Source organism: Prunus mume, linkage group LG5 (genome assembly GCF_029339155.1).
Source record: "Prunus mume cultivar Tortuosa linkage group LG5, ASM2933915v1, whole genome shotgun sequence".
In the NCBI taxonomy this organism is placed as follows: domain Eukaryota; kingdom Viridiplantae; phylum Streptophyta; class Magnoliopsida; order Rosales; family Rosaceae; genus Prunus; species Prunus mume.
Window position 1 is genome coordinate 17,966,916 of NC_142702.1, and position 16,729 is coordinate 17,983,644.

At 37.8% G+C, this 16,729-nt stretch overlaps 1 pseudogene; it reads right to left on the reverse strand.

Moving 5' to 3' along the window:
• Positions 1-770: 770 nt before the first annotated feature.
• LOC103331638 (receptor-like protein 7) lies at positions 771-11,683 on the reverse strand (annotated as a pseudogene).
• Between the last annotated feature and the right edge of the window lie 5,046 nt (positions 11,684-16,729).

The window sequence follows — 16,729 nt, forward strand, 5'->3', positions numbered from 1 at the left end:
TCTTTAAACTGAATGTTGATGGCTCTAGGAAAGTTGCTTCTGGCCATATTGGTGCTGAGGTGTGTTGCATGATGTTTCTGGTGATTGGTGTAGTGGGTTTGCAATTAATTTGGGAAAAGAGCAGATTCTGGAGGCTGAGTTATGGGGCTTGTTTTTTGGTTTGAGGATGGCTGTTGCTAAGGGTTTAATAATCTTATCGTTGAGATGGATTCGGCTGTTGCTATCTAGCTTGTTCAACAACATGATTCTCTTACTTTGCACCCTCTTGCATGGTTGGTCTCTAGTTGTTGGCAATTAATGTAGCAGTTTGAGAATTGCAGCCTCCATCATATTTTTAGGGAGAAACACAATGTTGCAGATCGACTGGCTGCTTGGAGTTATAATTTGGATCTTGGTATCTGCGTTTTTGATGAGGCTCCAAATTAGGTTGGGACTTCTTTGGTGGATGATTTGTGTTGGTTAGTTAGTTTTGTCTGTTTGAGGTTTTCCCCCCTAGTTCACCCAAAAAAAAAAAAAACTCGGACCAATAAGGACACAAAAGGCAATTGCCATGAAGTATTTGTGATAGTTTGCTTGTATTTGCATACATACATGCAGTTTTCTTTTTAACAAATTTATTTTATTCAACGATGTGTGCAATGCGAAGGGTCGTACCATAAGCCATCATACATACACATGATAAGGAATACATGCAACATAAAAACAAGCAAAATATAACATCAAATGCACAACCTTATAAAAAACTTATGAATTTATGCATCACTCTAGATCTACCTTTTTCTTATCATTGATCTGATCATTCCTACAGTCTCAATAAACAACTCCTGCCTCCTTGTGATCACAATGTCCGCAAGAACCACTCCCACAACCAACCCACTCCCGATCCCAGCCAAAACAAATTTCCAATCAAATCCAATTCTAGAGCCCGAATCGTTTTCTTCTCTGCTTGAAACTGGCAGTTGAGGGGTCTTAGCATTTCCACATTTCTTAGGTAGTGGATCCCCACACAAGCGGGGGTTTCCTTCATATGAAGAGCTATTGAACAAAGTTAGTTGGGTTCCATGTGGTATAGGACCTGTGAGATTGTTGTGGGAGACACTGAATTCTGAATGTCAATTGTGTCAGGTGCTGGGGAATCTCTCCGGAGAGCTTGTTTTGTGAAAGGTCCAAAGATTCGAGGCTAGGTTGCCTAAGAATTAATGAAGGGATGCCACCTGTGAGAATTGTTGGGTTCATTTTTACACATGATTTATCATGTTATTCACCCAATATGTTGAGTTAGTTCTTGACATTTTATAGCTTTTTACTTCCTTTTTGTGTTTTCATAGGTTTTACCTTCGTTAGAATGAAAATGAGCTAAAAATGCTTTATTGATTATAAATTCTGTTTTTGTTCATTTTCGTAGGTCAACTTCTTGGCCTCGGAGCAGCATGCTCCGGTGCTCGATAAGGTGAAGATCTTCATGAAACTTGTTCTAATGGTTGTTGATTACAACATATCCGAATTTGAGCTCCATTGAACAAGTATAGCCTATCCAACTGATCTAGTATTTTACCATAGCTCTAGAGATTTGTCTTGGGCCAGTTTTTACCTCCATGATGTCATCTTCATTATTCTTGTTACCATACCATTTGGTAACAAGAACTTACTTTGATGGAGTGCAAATTTCTGAGACAAAGAGCATATTTGTGAAGACAAGAATAAAAACCCCATCATGGCAAGGAGACAAAGGCTAAAGGCTTTAGCAAAATGTGGAGTTTAATATTGAAAGAGTGAGCTGGAAAGCAAGAAAGGAAGGAGCAAAGAGAAAGGCATCAGCCATTGATTGAAAACAATTCCTTTTTTTTCCAGAGATTTTGGAGCTAGAGAGCTCAAGGAGGAAGACAAGGTGCAGGCAAGCAAGAAGTGGAAGAAGATTTCCACCATTGAAGGACAAATGAATAGCACTTTGACTATCACAATGTAGCTCCACCTGTTTATGATAAATTCCTAAATTATTTATCAAACCATGTATCCAAGGCCTCCTTTATAGCTACTGCAACAACCATATATTTGGCCTTAGTTGTAGACAATGCCACCGTAGATTGTAATGTAGATCTCCAACTAACAGGTCATTTAGCCATAGTAAATAAGTAACCAGTAGTAGACCTTCTTTTATCCAAATCTCCTGCATAGTCAGAATCAACATATCCAACTACAAAATTATCAATGCCATCATTATCTCTTTCAAAACATAAACCGACATCTCTAGTCTCATGGAGATATCTCAGTATCCATTTAGCAGCTTCCCAATGTTCTTTGCCAGGATTGTGCATATAACGACTTACCAAACCAACAACATGTGCACTATCTAGGCGAGAACACACCATAGTGTTCATTAAGCTGCCAACCAGATTAGAATATGGAACATTCTTCATATGCAACTTCTCTTCATCAGTTTTTGGAGATAACAAAGCAATTAACTTGAAATGGCAAAGCGTTGCAACAATTTACTGAAATATTGTTTATGTGTCAGCTACACCAAGCCTTTGTCTTGTTCACGAGTAATTTTCATACCGAGTATCTTTTTCGCTTCCCTGAGATCTTTCATTTCAAACTTATTTCATATGTGACTTCAATTTCTCTATCTCCATAATTTCTTCGATGCGATTAGCATATCATCAACATACAACAACAAATAAATGAAAGATCCATCATGCAATTTTTTATAATAAACACAATAATCATACTAACTTCTCAAACACTCTTGCCTCTTCATAAATTCATCAAATTTTAGATACCATTGCCTCGGAGATTGCTTCAATCCATACAAAGACTTTTTCAATTTGCAAACCCAATCTTTTTTACCATGTACATGGTATCCATCTGGCTAGGACATGTAAATCTCTTCATTCAGGTCTCCATGCAAGAAAGCCGTTTTAACATCAAGTTGCACTAATTCAAGATCAAGTTATGCAACAAAGGCTAACATAACACGAATAGATGAATGCTTCACTACAGAAGAAAATACTTCATTTAATCAATACCTTCTTGTTGTGCATATCATTTTGCTACTACTGTGCTTTAAATCTTACTGCATTTGTTCCTGGAAGACCTTCCTTTTTAGTGTACACCCATTTGCAACCAATAGCTCTTTTGCCTTTAGGCAATTGAACTAATTCCTAGGTGTTATTCTTCTCAAGAGAGTTCATTTCTTCATCCACAGCCTTACACCATTCTTCATTTTCAGAACTCTTCATGGCTTCCTTAAAATTTTCTGGAACTTCTGCATTAATAATAGGAAGAGCATAGGCAACATAATCATTGAATCTTGTTGGTTTTCTTGTGTTTCTCTTTGGTCTGCTTGTAGCAATGGACTCATTAACTAGTGGCTCTGGTGCATGATCTTCATTTTCTTCTTGGCTTTTATTAACTTCAGGTTCAATGTGGACATGTATAGGAGTACTAGAAGCAATCCTGTCAAACTCCACCTGTTGAACATTTTTGTCAGACTTCTAAATTGTATCACCATAGTTCTTTGTATTGCTACAACTCAACATACTAGCTTAATCAAAAGTAAGATCATAATGATCATACTGACTTCTCAAATACTCTTGCCTCTTTATAAATTCATCAAATGTCAGATACCATTGCCTTGGAGATTGCTTCAATCTATACAAAGACTTTTCCAATTTGCAGACCCAATCCTTTTTACCATGTACATGGTATCCATCTGGCTAGCACATGTAAATCTCTTCATTCAGGTCGCCATGCAAGAAAGCCATTTTAAAATCAAGTTCCACTAATTCAAGATCAAATTATGCAACAAAGGCTAACATAACATGAATAGATGAATGCTTCACTACAAGAGAAAATACTTCATTTAATCAATACCTTCTTGTTTTGCATATCCGTTTGCTACTACTCGTGCTTTAAATCTTACAGCACTTGTTCCTGGAAGACCTTCCTTTTTAGTGTACACCCCTTTGCAACCAATAACTCTTTTGCCTTTAGGCAATTGAACTAATTCCCAGGTGTTATTCTTCTCAAGAGAGTTCATTTCTTCATCCATAGCCTTACACCTCCTCAAATGTCATTTTATCCGTAGCACTTGAGTCAATAATCCATGTGTGTTTTTGGGTAAGATAGCATTAACTTGAGCCCAAGAACAAAACCGTGAGGGGGGAGGCCCAAAGCAGACAATATCTTGCTATGGGAGTTGGATCGTGACAAATGGTATTAGAGTTAGACCCCGACTGAAGTGTGCCAGCGAGGATGCTGGGCCCCAAGGGGAATGGATTGTAAGACCGTGGCTTGGGGAAACAAGAACGGTGAGCAATCCCACATCACTCGGGAAGGGAAAGGTGAAGTGTCTTATATGCGCGGGCACTTCTCTTCCTAGCAAGAGGCCTTTTGGGCACTTCTCTTCCCACATCACTCGCGATGATTATAGGCCAAAGCGAAGGCCGTAAGAGACACGGCCGAAGATACTGTGGTTAAATCGCCACGTGGCCTCAGGGTCCCACGCCCCATTTAATGAAGTAACGCCTCTAACTATCGCAACAAACCCACTAGTCGCAAGAAGCATTTAATGCACAAGGGAAGAGGGGAAGTGACTGAAGTTAGGATTTGGTGATGGAAATCAGAGTGGTTAGGCTCAAACATTCTCACAAGTATTCCTACCACTTGAGGTCAGATCACCAACCACCAGATCAGGGCATTAAATGCGCTCCTACGCCAAGGAATAGGGCCGGCAATGGGTCGGGTCGTCGGGATAATAAACGTGTCAAGAATGCTCAACCGAACCCAACCCATTTAATAAACGTGTCGGTCGGGTTCGGTCGCTTTTATCGTGCGGGTTTCGAGTCGTGTAACGAGTTCATAAATAATTATACAAATTTATAAATAAACCCATTTCTAGACATGTATTTATAAAAAAACCCAAGCACTATTTAAACATAGAAACACACCCAAAATCAACCCCAAAGTCAATTTTTTGGGTGTGTTTATAAATGAGTTTTGAATGCGTGTAATAATGGATTTTGGGTATGTTTATAAAGTGTTTTGGGTGTTGGGTTTTTTTATAATTTCAACCTCCATTTTGGGTGTTTTAGTGAAACTCCCAAATAATTATATGCATGTTACGAAACTCACAATTGAAAAAAAATTTAAATTAAAAAAAACAGAGAGAGTAGAGAAAATATAAGGAAAAGAAAGAAAAAAAAAGATAAAGAGAGGAGAGAAGAGAGAAGGAAAAGAAAGGAAAAAAAATAGAGAGAGAAGATTGAAGGAAAGAAAGAAAGAAAAAAGAGAGATGAGAGAAAACTAAAGAGAAGGAAAAGAAAGAAGAAGAAAAAAGGAGAGAACAGGAAAGGAAAAGAGAGAGAGGAGAAAGAAAAAAAAAAGTGGAGAAGAGAGATGGAAAAGAAAGGAAAACACAAAAGAAAAAGAAACATTATAAATATTAAAAGACATATGATAAAATTACAAAGTTGTTTGTAGCATGGTGGATAAGGTGTTTGAGAGAAATAAGGGTGGTAGGGGTTCGAAACCCCTTGTGTGTGTGCCTGAAGTCTCCATTTCTCTTTATTTTTTAGCGGGTTGACAGGTATTATAGCGGGTTGACACGACCCGCTTAATAAACGGGTTAGGTAAGTATTATAGCGGGTTAGCGGGTTGACTAAACCCACACGCTTATTAAACGGGTCGAACGGGTTGACCCAAATTGATTAACGCAGTTGAACCCGCTAATTTCGTAGCGGGTTTCGAGTCGTGTATCGGGTCGTCCAAATTGCCACCCCTACCAAGGAAGCAGAACCCACGATCAGGGCGGTGGCTGAGATTTACCGGGATTTATGGGGGTCACACCACCATGCTTCACGATCCCAAATGCCGATTTGATTACCCACTTGCCCAGATCAGACTCCACCACGCAGATCTTTTCAAAGCCTCGATTGTCCCTCCAGGACTCCCTCTATAAATACTAAGCTCAAGACTACATTCAAGGAGTCCAAACACCAAACTAAAAGCCTCCCACGGAGCAAATTATATTTTCCTGTAATGCACTTTCAATACCTTTATTTGCTTTCCTAGGAGTAGTGGTAGATTGTAAGGAAAATTCATTCATCAATATATCATACGACCCTTGATTTTCAAGGCGCCGGAGCACCATTTCTGTTATCATCTCATTCACCCCATATATCATACGACCGTCGCTCTATGAGCAACGCGCCGGAGCACCGCCTAAAACCCGCCACCAACACCACCACTAAACGGCCTTGTAGCTCAGTCGTGAACCCGACGGTCGAAATCGCCTCTCGCCACGCTTGTTTGATTAGGAGTCGAACTCAAAATAGGCGCATCACTTAACCATCTTCTACCCAAACCTCATCACTATCTCGACGCACGGTAGACCGTGGCTGGCACGCCCGCAAGCACAATCGCACCGCATCCAAAAGAAGGACGCCACGTGTTAACGACGCCCTCGCTCAAGCACCAGGCCGTGAGATTTGCGCAGCCAACACATAGAAAGTTTCATCATGACCAAAACACTGCAAAGCAATTTGTCAAACTCAAATTATGTACAAAGATAAATCCTAACAGTGCAAAGGAACCTAAAAAGAAAGTTGGCCATTGACCTTTGAGTGGATGACGGTAGTACTTGCGTATTTCCTTTTGCAATTGGAAGCAGCAACATTAATTAAATTTCGTATTTGAGACATTGGAAAGTTTCAATTTCAATTTCGTTTCAACAACACATGCAACATTAATTATCAAACTCAAGATCAGAATATTAATGTCTTTGCAATTGTTGTTTTCTCCATTGATATTATTCTGACTATACTTTGAACATACTTAATGCAATTCAATTGTCATTAATATTGAAATGGTGTTTTTTTATTATTTAAATGATACCTATTTTTTTATGAATGATATACCTATTTTTGTACCTATTTTTTTTATTATAAAGAATAATCTACATATGTTTGTAACTGTACCTATTTTGTGTACCTATAAATAACATAACTATTTTTTTGTTACCTAAATATTGCATCTACTTTTTTTTATGAATAATCTACCTATGTTTTTGTATATATAAATATCTATTTTTTGTGAATAATCTACCCTTTTTTTTAGTAATCTACATACCAATTTTTGTGTGTGAATAATGTACCTATTTTTTTATATATAAATAACGTTCCTTTAAGTTAACTATATTAATTCCCTCAAAATTTATCGGATTAATCTATTATAAAATAATTTAGGGATTTTATGAATAATGCTATGCTAGAAATAAGGGAGTATTAATTAGAAATCAAGGAGTTAATGACATTCTTCAAAATCAATTATAATTACAAAATATAAAGGTGAATAGCATATAGTGTAATTTAGTTAATAATACTTGGACATATATATCTTACATGGCAACATATTTCAATTTAGGGTTTTAATTGTAGGTGGATTTATGTCTAGCATATAAGAGTTGTAAGGGCCTATATATTTGACACTTGGCATGTTAATTATAAACTGTACTAATATGTAATACTAATGTCATACAAAATACATTGGTCTCCCAAAACATTAAAAACATTTTTAGTAATTGAATATGTTTTTGAGGCCTAAGACAGAGTTTAAACTTCCATTAAATCCTGAATGGATAGATTATTACGGAACCACATAACATTTAAAACATCTCTGCATGCTATACTTCAATGCAGTAAATGTACGGATTATGCAACATGTATTTCATCAAACTCAATACATCAAGCATACACAGCAACATAATACACTAAGAGGCAATACAATGTAAAGAAAGAAAAATGATTCATTTGATGATTATTATCCTTTTGACAATACCATGAGGATTGTAAAAATGAGATTCAGACAGATATAACAAATTAGTTGGTGATGATATTCCTCGTTGATTTCGGTACATTATTAGAGAAAAAAATATAGGTTCATTATTTTACTAGTACATTATTAGAGAAAAAAAAAATAGGTACATTATTTAAATAGAACAAATAGGTTCATTTAAAAAAAAAATTGTTTTTCATAAAACAAACAATAAAAAGATTATCAAATTGTTTTGTCATAAAACAAGTAAAGGTACATTATTTAGAGGGGGGAAAAAGGGTACATTATCTAGAGAAAAAATTGGTTCATTTAAAAAAATAAAATCATCAAACAAACAATAGATAGATTATCAAATTATTTTTCAACATAATTAGAATGCACACTATTATTCATAAAACTATCATAAAATAGATTACTAGTCACTTATAATTCATAAAAGGAAAACAACATAATTTTTTAATGAAATAAACCAAAACGTTAACCACCAATAGATTACTAATACGTTAATTTTGAATTTAATATGTAATTTCAAATAAGTTTCTAAATTAATTCATGCATCCATTACAACCATTTGGAGATTTTTTCAAATTCAACGTGTCATTAGTTACAACCCCCACATAACACGTTAGCTTGTAAATAGGGGTAGTTTTAGAATCCAAAAATATAATAACTCAGATTTTAAGTTAGATTAGGTAACTTGTTTTTTTGTATCCTAGTCATCGGGTTTTATTTGAAGAAAAAAAAAAGGTATTTTAAATAGAAAAATAAAGAAAAGGGCTATAGATGATTAAAAATGAATTTTATGGGTCTAACCTCAATTTTTTTTTTCCCCAATTCCATTTCATCCAGTGTACTCTGTGCTCAATTAACGATTAAAATCATTTTATTGCATACAGAAAACTGCAAACATTATGAATGCATAAAATTCAAATGCAGAAAAACATGCAACATTCTAACAAATTTATTTGCATTAATTAGCATAATGACAAGTACAACTAGAAAGGCAGAGCAAGGTTCGTTTAGAGCATGACCTAACACACTATACTTGTGCAACTCCACCTTTTCCATATCATTAGCCTCACCATTCCAACGATCTTAAGAAACAACTCCCGCCTTCTTGTGATGGCGACATCCACGAGAACCATTCCCACTGCAAACCCACCTCCAATTCCAGCCGAAAAAAATATCAAAACAAATCCAAGCAATCGAGTTGAGCCTGAATCACTGTCTTCTTCAATAGAAGGTGGCGGTTGAGGGGCCTCTTGATTTCCGCATTTTGATAATGGATCTCCACACAATCCTGGGTTTCCCTCATATGAAGTCCTATTCAATGAAGTAAGTTGGGTACCTTGCGGTATAGGACCTGTGAGATTGTTGTAGGACACATCAAAGTACCCAAGGAATGTAAGCCTCGTCAGTTGTTGGGGGATCTGTCCTGAGAGCTTGTTTTGTGAAAGGTCCAACGATTCAAGATTTCTTAAGTTCCCCAAGGATGATGGAATAGAACCAGTGAGAATGTTTCTGGATATATTGAGTGAGCGAAGCTCCTTAATGTTCCCAATGAATTCTGGAATCTTACCTTCAAATTTGTTGCTTGAGATATCAATGGCTGCAAAGCCTTCTTCAATCTTTGAATAGTACAAATCCAAACCTTTAACTGCTATTGTGATTGAGTAAGCAACACTTCGTAGAATAGAAAAACCATTGAGGTCATAGGATATATCTGCGTACATATATGTTGACTTGTTTACAATAATATCTGAAAACAAGGTGGAATCTCACCTATGAAATTGTTGTAAGACAAATCAAGAATGTGTGACTTGGGGAAGTCAACATTTGTTCTAGACTGTCCTATTACACCGTTGAAGTGATTATGGCGCATTGCCAAAAGTTTCAACTCTGGGAGAGTCCCCAATCAAACGGGAAAAACATCACTGAATTGATTATTTGACAGAACTAGATACTCAAGCATCACACAATTCGCCAATGACCTTGGTAATTGCCCTTGCAATTGGTTATGACTAACATCAATCATCCTCAAACTGCTTCTGTTGTTGAATGGTTGAAGCATCATGCCATGAAAAGAGTTGCTTCCAAGAAGTAAAAGGATTAGATCATCACTAAAGTTTCCGAGACACTGAGGAAGCGTGCCACTCAAGTTATTTTTCAACAAGTCAAGGTACAGAAGAGAACTCATATTGCAAAGCAACGGTGAAATTTCTCCAGTAAATTTGTTTTTGGTCGCTCCATATTCTAGAAGAGATGGTGGAGGGATCGGTAATCGTCCATGAAAACTGTTGAACGAAAGCCTCAAGCATTGTAGTTTAACCCAGGGTATGACAGCTGGAAGTTCTCCTGAAAAGAAGTTTGTCGAAATGTCCAAGAATGTCAGGGTTTCCTTACTTAAATTCCACATCCAGTTTGGTACTTCGCCACCGATTTTGTTGTCAACCAGATCCAACCGCTCCAACTTTGTCTGATTTTGAAGGAAATATGGGAACTCTTTTAAATTGCATGAACTCAAACCCAAAATGGTGAACTGTCGAACAGTTGTGTTCATAATATTGGATCCAGTAACAAATTCAAAGTTGTTCCAACTCAATTGGAGTTGGTAGAGATTTTGTTGCTTCTGAAACATTTGATACTCCACTACACCGCTCAGGTTATTTGACTGTAGATAAAGGATCTCGAGATTCGTGAGATTGGAAAATGAGGCGGGAATTGAACCATTCAAATGATTAAAAGCAAAATCTAGGTAAACTAGTTTGCTAAAGTTACCTAGCCAAGATGGAATTGGACCAATTAAATAACTCGTACAAATCCTAAACACAGTCAATTGGGTAAGGTTTAACAAAGAATTAGGAATTGGACCTCCAAATCTGTTCGTTGAAATGTCTAGGTAAGTGAGCTGTCTAAGATTGCCAAGTGCAGATGGAACCAACGAGTTTGAAAAATTGCATTGAGCGACATCCAACTTTTGCAATGAATTAAGCTTTTGAATTGAATAAGGAATTGTTCCGAAAAACCTAGTAAACGCAACTTTCAATACCACGAGAGGACTACTTTGATTAAATTCAGAAAAATATCCAGTGAGATTTTGGTTGTATGTCACACTAAGAACTTTTAAGTTCTGTAGATTGAAAATTCTCACTGGGAATTTGCCAAACATATCACAATTCCTGAGTTTAGGGATGTCAAAAATGATCAATTTGTCAAGGAAATGGGTATGATCGAAGATATGTTAATGAAATTGAGAGAAAGAGTTTCTAGACTAGTTAAATTTTGAACTAGACTTCTCATGTTCGACGATTGAAGTTTCAGCAATCCCTGAGGATCATCATCAAGTCCGTCGATATTGCAACACAGATCAAGGTATGTCAACTTGGACAAGTGTGAGACTTCATATGGGACTTGACCAGAAAAGACGGAGGCAGAGAGGTCAAGATGAGTGAGGCTTGGAAAATTTCTTATGCTAGATGGAATTTGAGAGTAATTAAAGTTATTGTCAGAGAGGCTTAACTTTGAAGATGCACCAGCTGAACAAAGCACTGTTGAATCGAAAGAGTCGAGAGATAATTGCTGCTGAGATTAAGGCAAAACATGACCCGCCATCTCGTCACACTCCACGCCTCCCACGAGCAGCAACTGCTATTTCTCCTGCAGCTGGTTTCCATGATAAAACCTTTGGATAAGCAACTTTAGAACGTGAAGCAGATTTGTCAATAATAAAGCTCTCCTTGAACTGCAGCAAGGCAGAGTTCTCCTCCTCATGGCAAGATAGCTGCTGCAAAGAGTCTACAAAGTTTGCAACAAGATGAAACAACAACAGAACTAGTAGTTTCGAGCCCATGCGAATCGACAGGTTCCCCATAAAGTTTTGATATTTTTTGTTTGCACTCTTTGCTAAAGAATCATCTATGAATGTTGAGCTAGAGAGCTATCTATTTATAGACTAGCATGATCAAATGGTTGAGCAATAGCGTACACATGTCAAGTAATTATTTAATATTATTTGACATTTTGATCAAAATCTAGAAGTGATAGGATAATACACGTGTCAAGTATCTATTTATGGACTGGCATGAGGTGACTAAAGACAAGAACTCACAAACTGATTGATAAAAAAAGTGTAAGTCAATTTGTGTAAATTTCCGAAGTTACGTCTTCAAGGGGCCTTATATCAAACATGCACGTCACCATGTGCTCTGGACTTCAAGTGAATTAATTGAGGGGTAATTGCCCTTGACTTTTTGCACCTATATATAAGCTTCATTTTCGTCATTCAATTCAGTCAATGAAGTTTAAGTCCTGATAAAGACATGCAATAGCTGTTGGTTTTCGACACACCTAAGACGACATCTCCTTGGACAAGGCTGCCATTTGGTTTTCGACATCACCTTTCCATTTAATATACTACCTAGTACCTAGAGTGTTGTTGGTTGCAAAATTGACTGAGTCTAAAGTTACAATGTTCGGTGACCTGGTATGTTGAACGGGATTTGTAAGACCATCTCCAACTCTTGGGGTGGAAACTCAAATTTTGAGTTTAGTCTCTAAAAATCTTCTCCAACCCATGTATTTGGGAAGGTAAAAATTTGAGATGCTTCAAAATTGGAATGGAATTCCAGTCAGGATTCTGCCTGACGATAAACTTGGGGGGCCCAATCCTTTAATAAATTTTTTTTTGAATGATGTGAGAAGCCCATCAAGTGGGCTGTGTTGCTAGCAAGTGGGAATGAAGATTCCCTCTACTTTATTGAAAAGGAACGGCTATTTTTCAAATGTTTTGTTATGCCTTTTTTTTTTTTTTTTTTTTGAAATATTCCAACAGCTATAAAATCAACGATTCAGATTCATTTTAGGCAATCTCGAAGGTAAAATTTCACATTCAACAGCTCAAATTTAAATCCAACTATCAAATTAATATTTATAATTCATCTAAGTCAGATCTAACCCCAAAACTTATTCCAAATGCTATAAATAGTCATTCATTTGGTAAATAATCCACCAAAAATTATTTTTTTCCTTTCTCCTTTTGTTATAATTTTTCATTCTACATTCATTCTTGTTGAGAATGGCCCCAAAACCCCAAAGAGGTGTGAATTGTAAACCACAAGAAGATGAGGCATTGTGTAGAGGGTGGGTTTCTGTCTCTGAAGATGGGGCTATTGGCACGAATCAATCAAATGATTCATTTTGGTTGCGTATGTACCAAAATTTTGTGGAAAATGATCCGGGCATGAGCTAAGCCGGGGTACGATCACCGCAAGCTATTACTTCTCGGTTCAAGATCATCAACCAACAATGTTCTCTTTGGAAGGCATGTATAACAAAGGCCAATGCAAGGCATGTGAGTGGCTCCAATCTTGAAGATGTGGTGAGTACCCATTTTTTTCAATGCTTAAATTTATAATTTTAATTGTTTTCAATTATTAACTTGATTTTTATTTTATTTCATGGGTAGGATATAAATGCAAAAACAATTTTCTTGAATAATAATAAACCTCCAAATAGACCTTTCAAGTTGTATCATGCTTGGCAAATCTTAAAAGATTGCCCAAAATGGAACGACCTATGTGAATCTCCCACACAATCATTCAAAGATTCTTCTCATAGTGGCAATACAATCAATTTGGAGGAAGATGAAGATGATGTGGTCATGCCCACTCCAAGGCCATTGGGAAGAGATAAACAGAAGGATGAAAAAAAGAAAGGGAAAGGTGTTGAAAGTTATCTCAACCAAAGTGGTAAGTTCTTGTCTGAATTGGTTCAACAAGGAAATGAGGCAAAAGAGGATAGGCGGCGAAAGTTAGAGCTCCTACAAGAGCAACATGCATATCAAATCCAACAAGATAAGGAGGCCAATGAACAGAGGATAATGGCCATGGACCTATCCAAATTTACTCCAAGAAAAAGAAGTATTGGGGGAATAAGCAAGACGAAATTATTGAGGCCCAGATGAATACAAGTTCCCCCTACAATCTAGAAGACAACTCTGGAGACTCTTATCCAAGCCCTCCACGTAATGGTTATTAATTTACGTTTATTTGTAATTGTTGTTTATCTTTATTTATAATTGTCGTTTATCTTTATTTCTAATTTTTGTTTAGCTTTATTTTTAATTATCGTTTATCTTTATTTGTAATTGTTGTTTATCTTTATTTATAATCTTTTTTTTATGATTGTCGTTTATTTTTCTATGATTAGTTTAGTTTTTAAATTCAATGATAAACCATATAATTCATTAAAATCAGACAACCACTTTTATAATTTAAACACACTTTCATAATTTAAACACACAACATAATTTAAACACACTTACATAATTTAAACACATAACATAATTTAAACACACTTACATAATTTAAACACACAACATAGCTCATTGCCCCTCTCCTTCGCATCTCCAAATGTGGTTGATCAAATCATTTCTTAGATTGTGAAGCACGAACTCTATTATGACGGACCATGTTGTCCGAGATAGTTTGTCTGCCCGCTTATATCGACGTGATAGTTGGCTCAAGTCGTCGGCCGCGCAAATCTCACGGCCTAGTGCCCGCCAAGGGATGTGCGCACGTGACGCCCTTCTTTGGATGCGTGCGGTTGTGCGATGGCAAGACGGCTCACCGGCTTCGAGATGGTGATGAGGTTCGCAGAAGATAGTTAAGGATGCGCCTGTTTTGGGTTCAACTTAATCGAACGACAGGCCGAGAGAGGAACCGATCTTGACGTTGTTCACGGCCCGAGCTACAAGGCCGCTTAGTGGTGGTGCTGGTGGTGGGTTTTAGGCGGTGCTCCGGCGCGCTGCTCGAGAGCGACGGTCGTATGATATATGGGTGAATGAGATGATAATGTGGATGATGTTCGCGCTGAAAAATCAAGGGTTGTATGATATATTGATGAATGGAGTTTCCTTACAATCTACTACTACTCATAGGAAAGCAATTCAAGGTATTGAAAGTGCATTACAGGAAAATATAATTTGCTCTGTGGGAGGCTTTTGGTTTGGTGTTGGACCTTTTGAATGTAGTCTTGAGCTTAGTATTTATAGAGGGAGTCCTGGAGGGACAATCGAGGCTGAAAAGATCTGCATGGTGGAGTCTGATCGGGGCAAGTGGGAAGTCAATCGGCATTTGGGATCGTGAAGCATGGTGGTGTGACCCCCATAAATCTCGGTAAATCTCGGCCACCGCCCTGATCGTGGGTTCTGCGCTTGGCCGTGGGAACGCATTTAATGCCCGTTTGGTGGTTGGTGATCTGACCTCAAGTTGTAAGAATACTTGTGAGAATGTTTGCGCCTAACCACTCTGATTCCTTTACTAAATCCTCGACTTCACTACTTTCATGCATTAAATGTTTCTTGTGACCAGTGGGTTTGCCGCGATAGTCGAGGCATTACTTCTTAAATGGGGCGTGGACCCTAAGGCCATGTGGCGATTTAACCATAGCATCTTCGGCCGTGTCTCTCTACGGTCTCGCCTCGCCCATAATACCACGGTCGAGGCCGAAATGATTCTGCCTTCGCATCCTTTTGTTTTTAGGAAGGCAAAATGCCTAAACGTGGCCATTTTAGTTCATGAGCAAAAGTAGGCCGAGGAAGTCCTTCACTAGTTTGTGATGTGATTTATTAGGCACAAACACAAGCTCATAAGCAAGTCTTGCTCTTGCTCTTCTAGATGTTCGTGGACAATTGTCTTCATCATCAAATTCTGCATTTAGATCCTCATACTCATCCTCAACAATCATATTGTGCAATATTATGCACGTCATCATGATTGAATGAAGTTGTTCTTTGCGCCACATACGTGTAGGTCCCCTAACAATTGCCCATCGAGCCCGAAGTATTCCGAAGGCTCTTTCGACATCCTTCCTATAAGCCTCTTGTTTTTGGGCAAATAGTCCTTTTTTTGGAGTATCCGGTTAGGAAATCGTCTTCACCAATGTAACCCAACGAGGGTAGATACCATCAGCCAAATAATAACCTGATTATATTCATTTCCATTGACAACATATATGGATATGGGGAGACACTCCATTCTTCTACATCATTGAACAACGGGGAACGAGCTAGAACGTTGATAACGCTTGTTCGATCCAAAGAACGCCAAAAAATACATGCCATATCCAAGTGTCATACGAGGCCACTATTTTCTAGAACGACGGTTGGCTTACGCCAGTCGTGAACCTGCCCTGCCAAGTAGTGGGCGCTCTTCCATTCCCAATGCATGCAATAAGATCGCCTTAACATGCCTGGGAATCCTCGCGACGCAGCCTTGTGCAAGAGCCTCGTCAAAGATCGACCGGATTGGGGGAACGGAGGTACCATCGACCATATCAATAATATAACAAAACTTACGCAAACATTCAAGGGCTGTAGATTCACCAACCTACAATGACTTGTATCGGTGGAGTCCGCCGAGTATCCATATGCAGTATTCAAAACGGCTATTAGCTTCTGCTCTGGGATAGACTTTGTCGCCCGCAAACGTCTATCTTCGGGTAAAGTATGGCTCATGTGCACAACAACATCATTCAAGATGCGATAGAAAAGCTCTCTTATCATGCGGAACCACCTGCGAAAGTCCATCTGGGGGATAAAGTAGTCTTTCATAGAAATAGTCCTCCATGAGACTCTTATAATGTTTTTCTCTCTTCCGATTCTTGTATTCACGGCCTGCAACAGAACCACCATGTTTGGATTGTTGAGCATATTGCTCTAGCAAAAACGTATGGTGTTGAACATCCATTGCAACCCTCTATTGATGAAGGTCATCATCATCTGAATCATCATTGAAGAAATTTTGTATAGCCTTCCCATGTGAATTCATTGTAAGAAGGAGATTGTGTGGTCGATTCAGTAGAATAACACTTCTTAAATAGACAAGAGAATGAGATG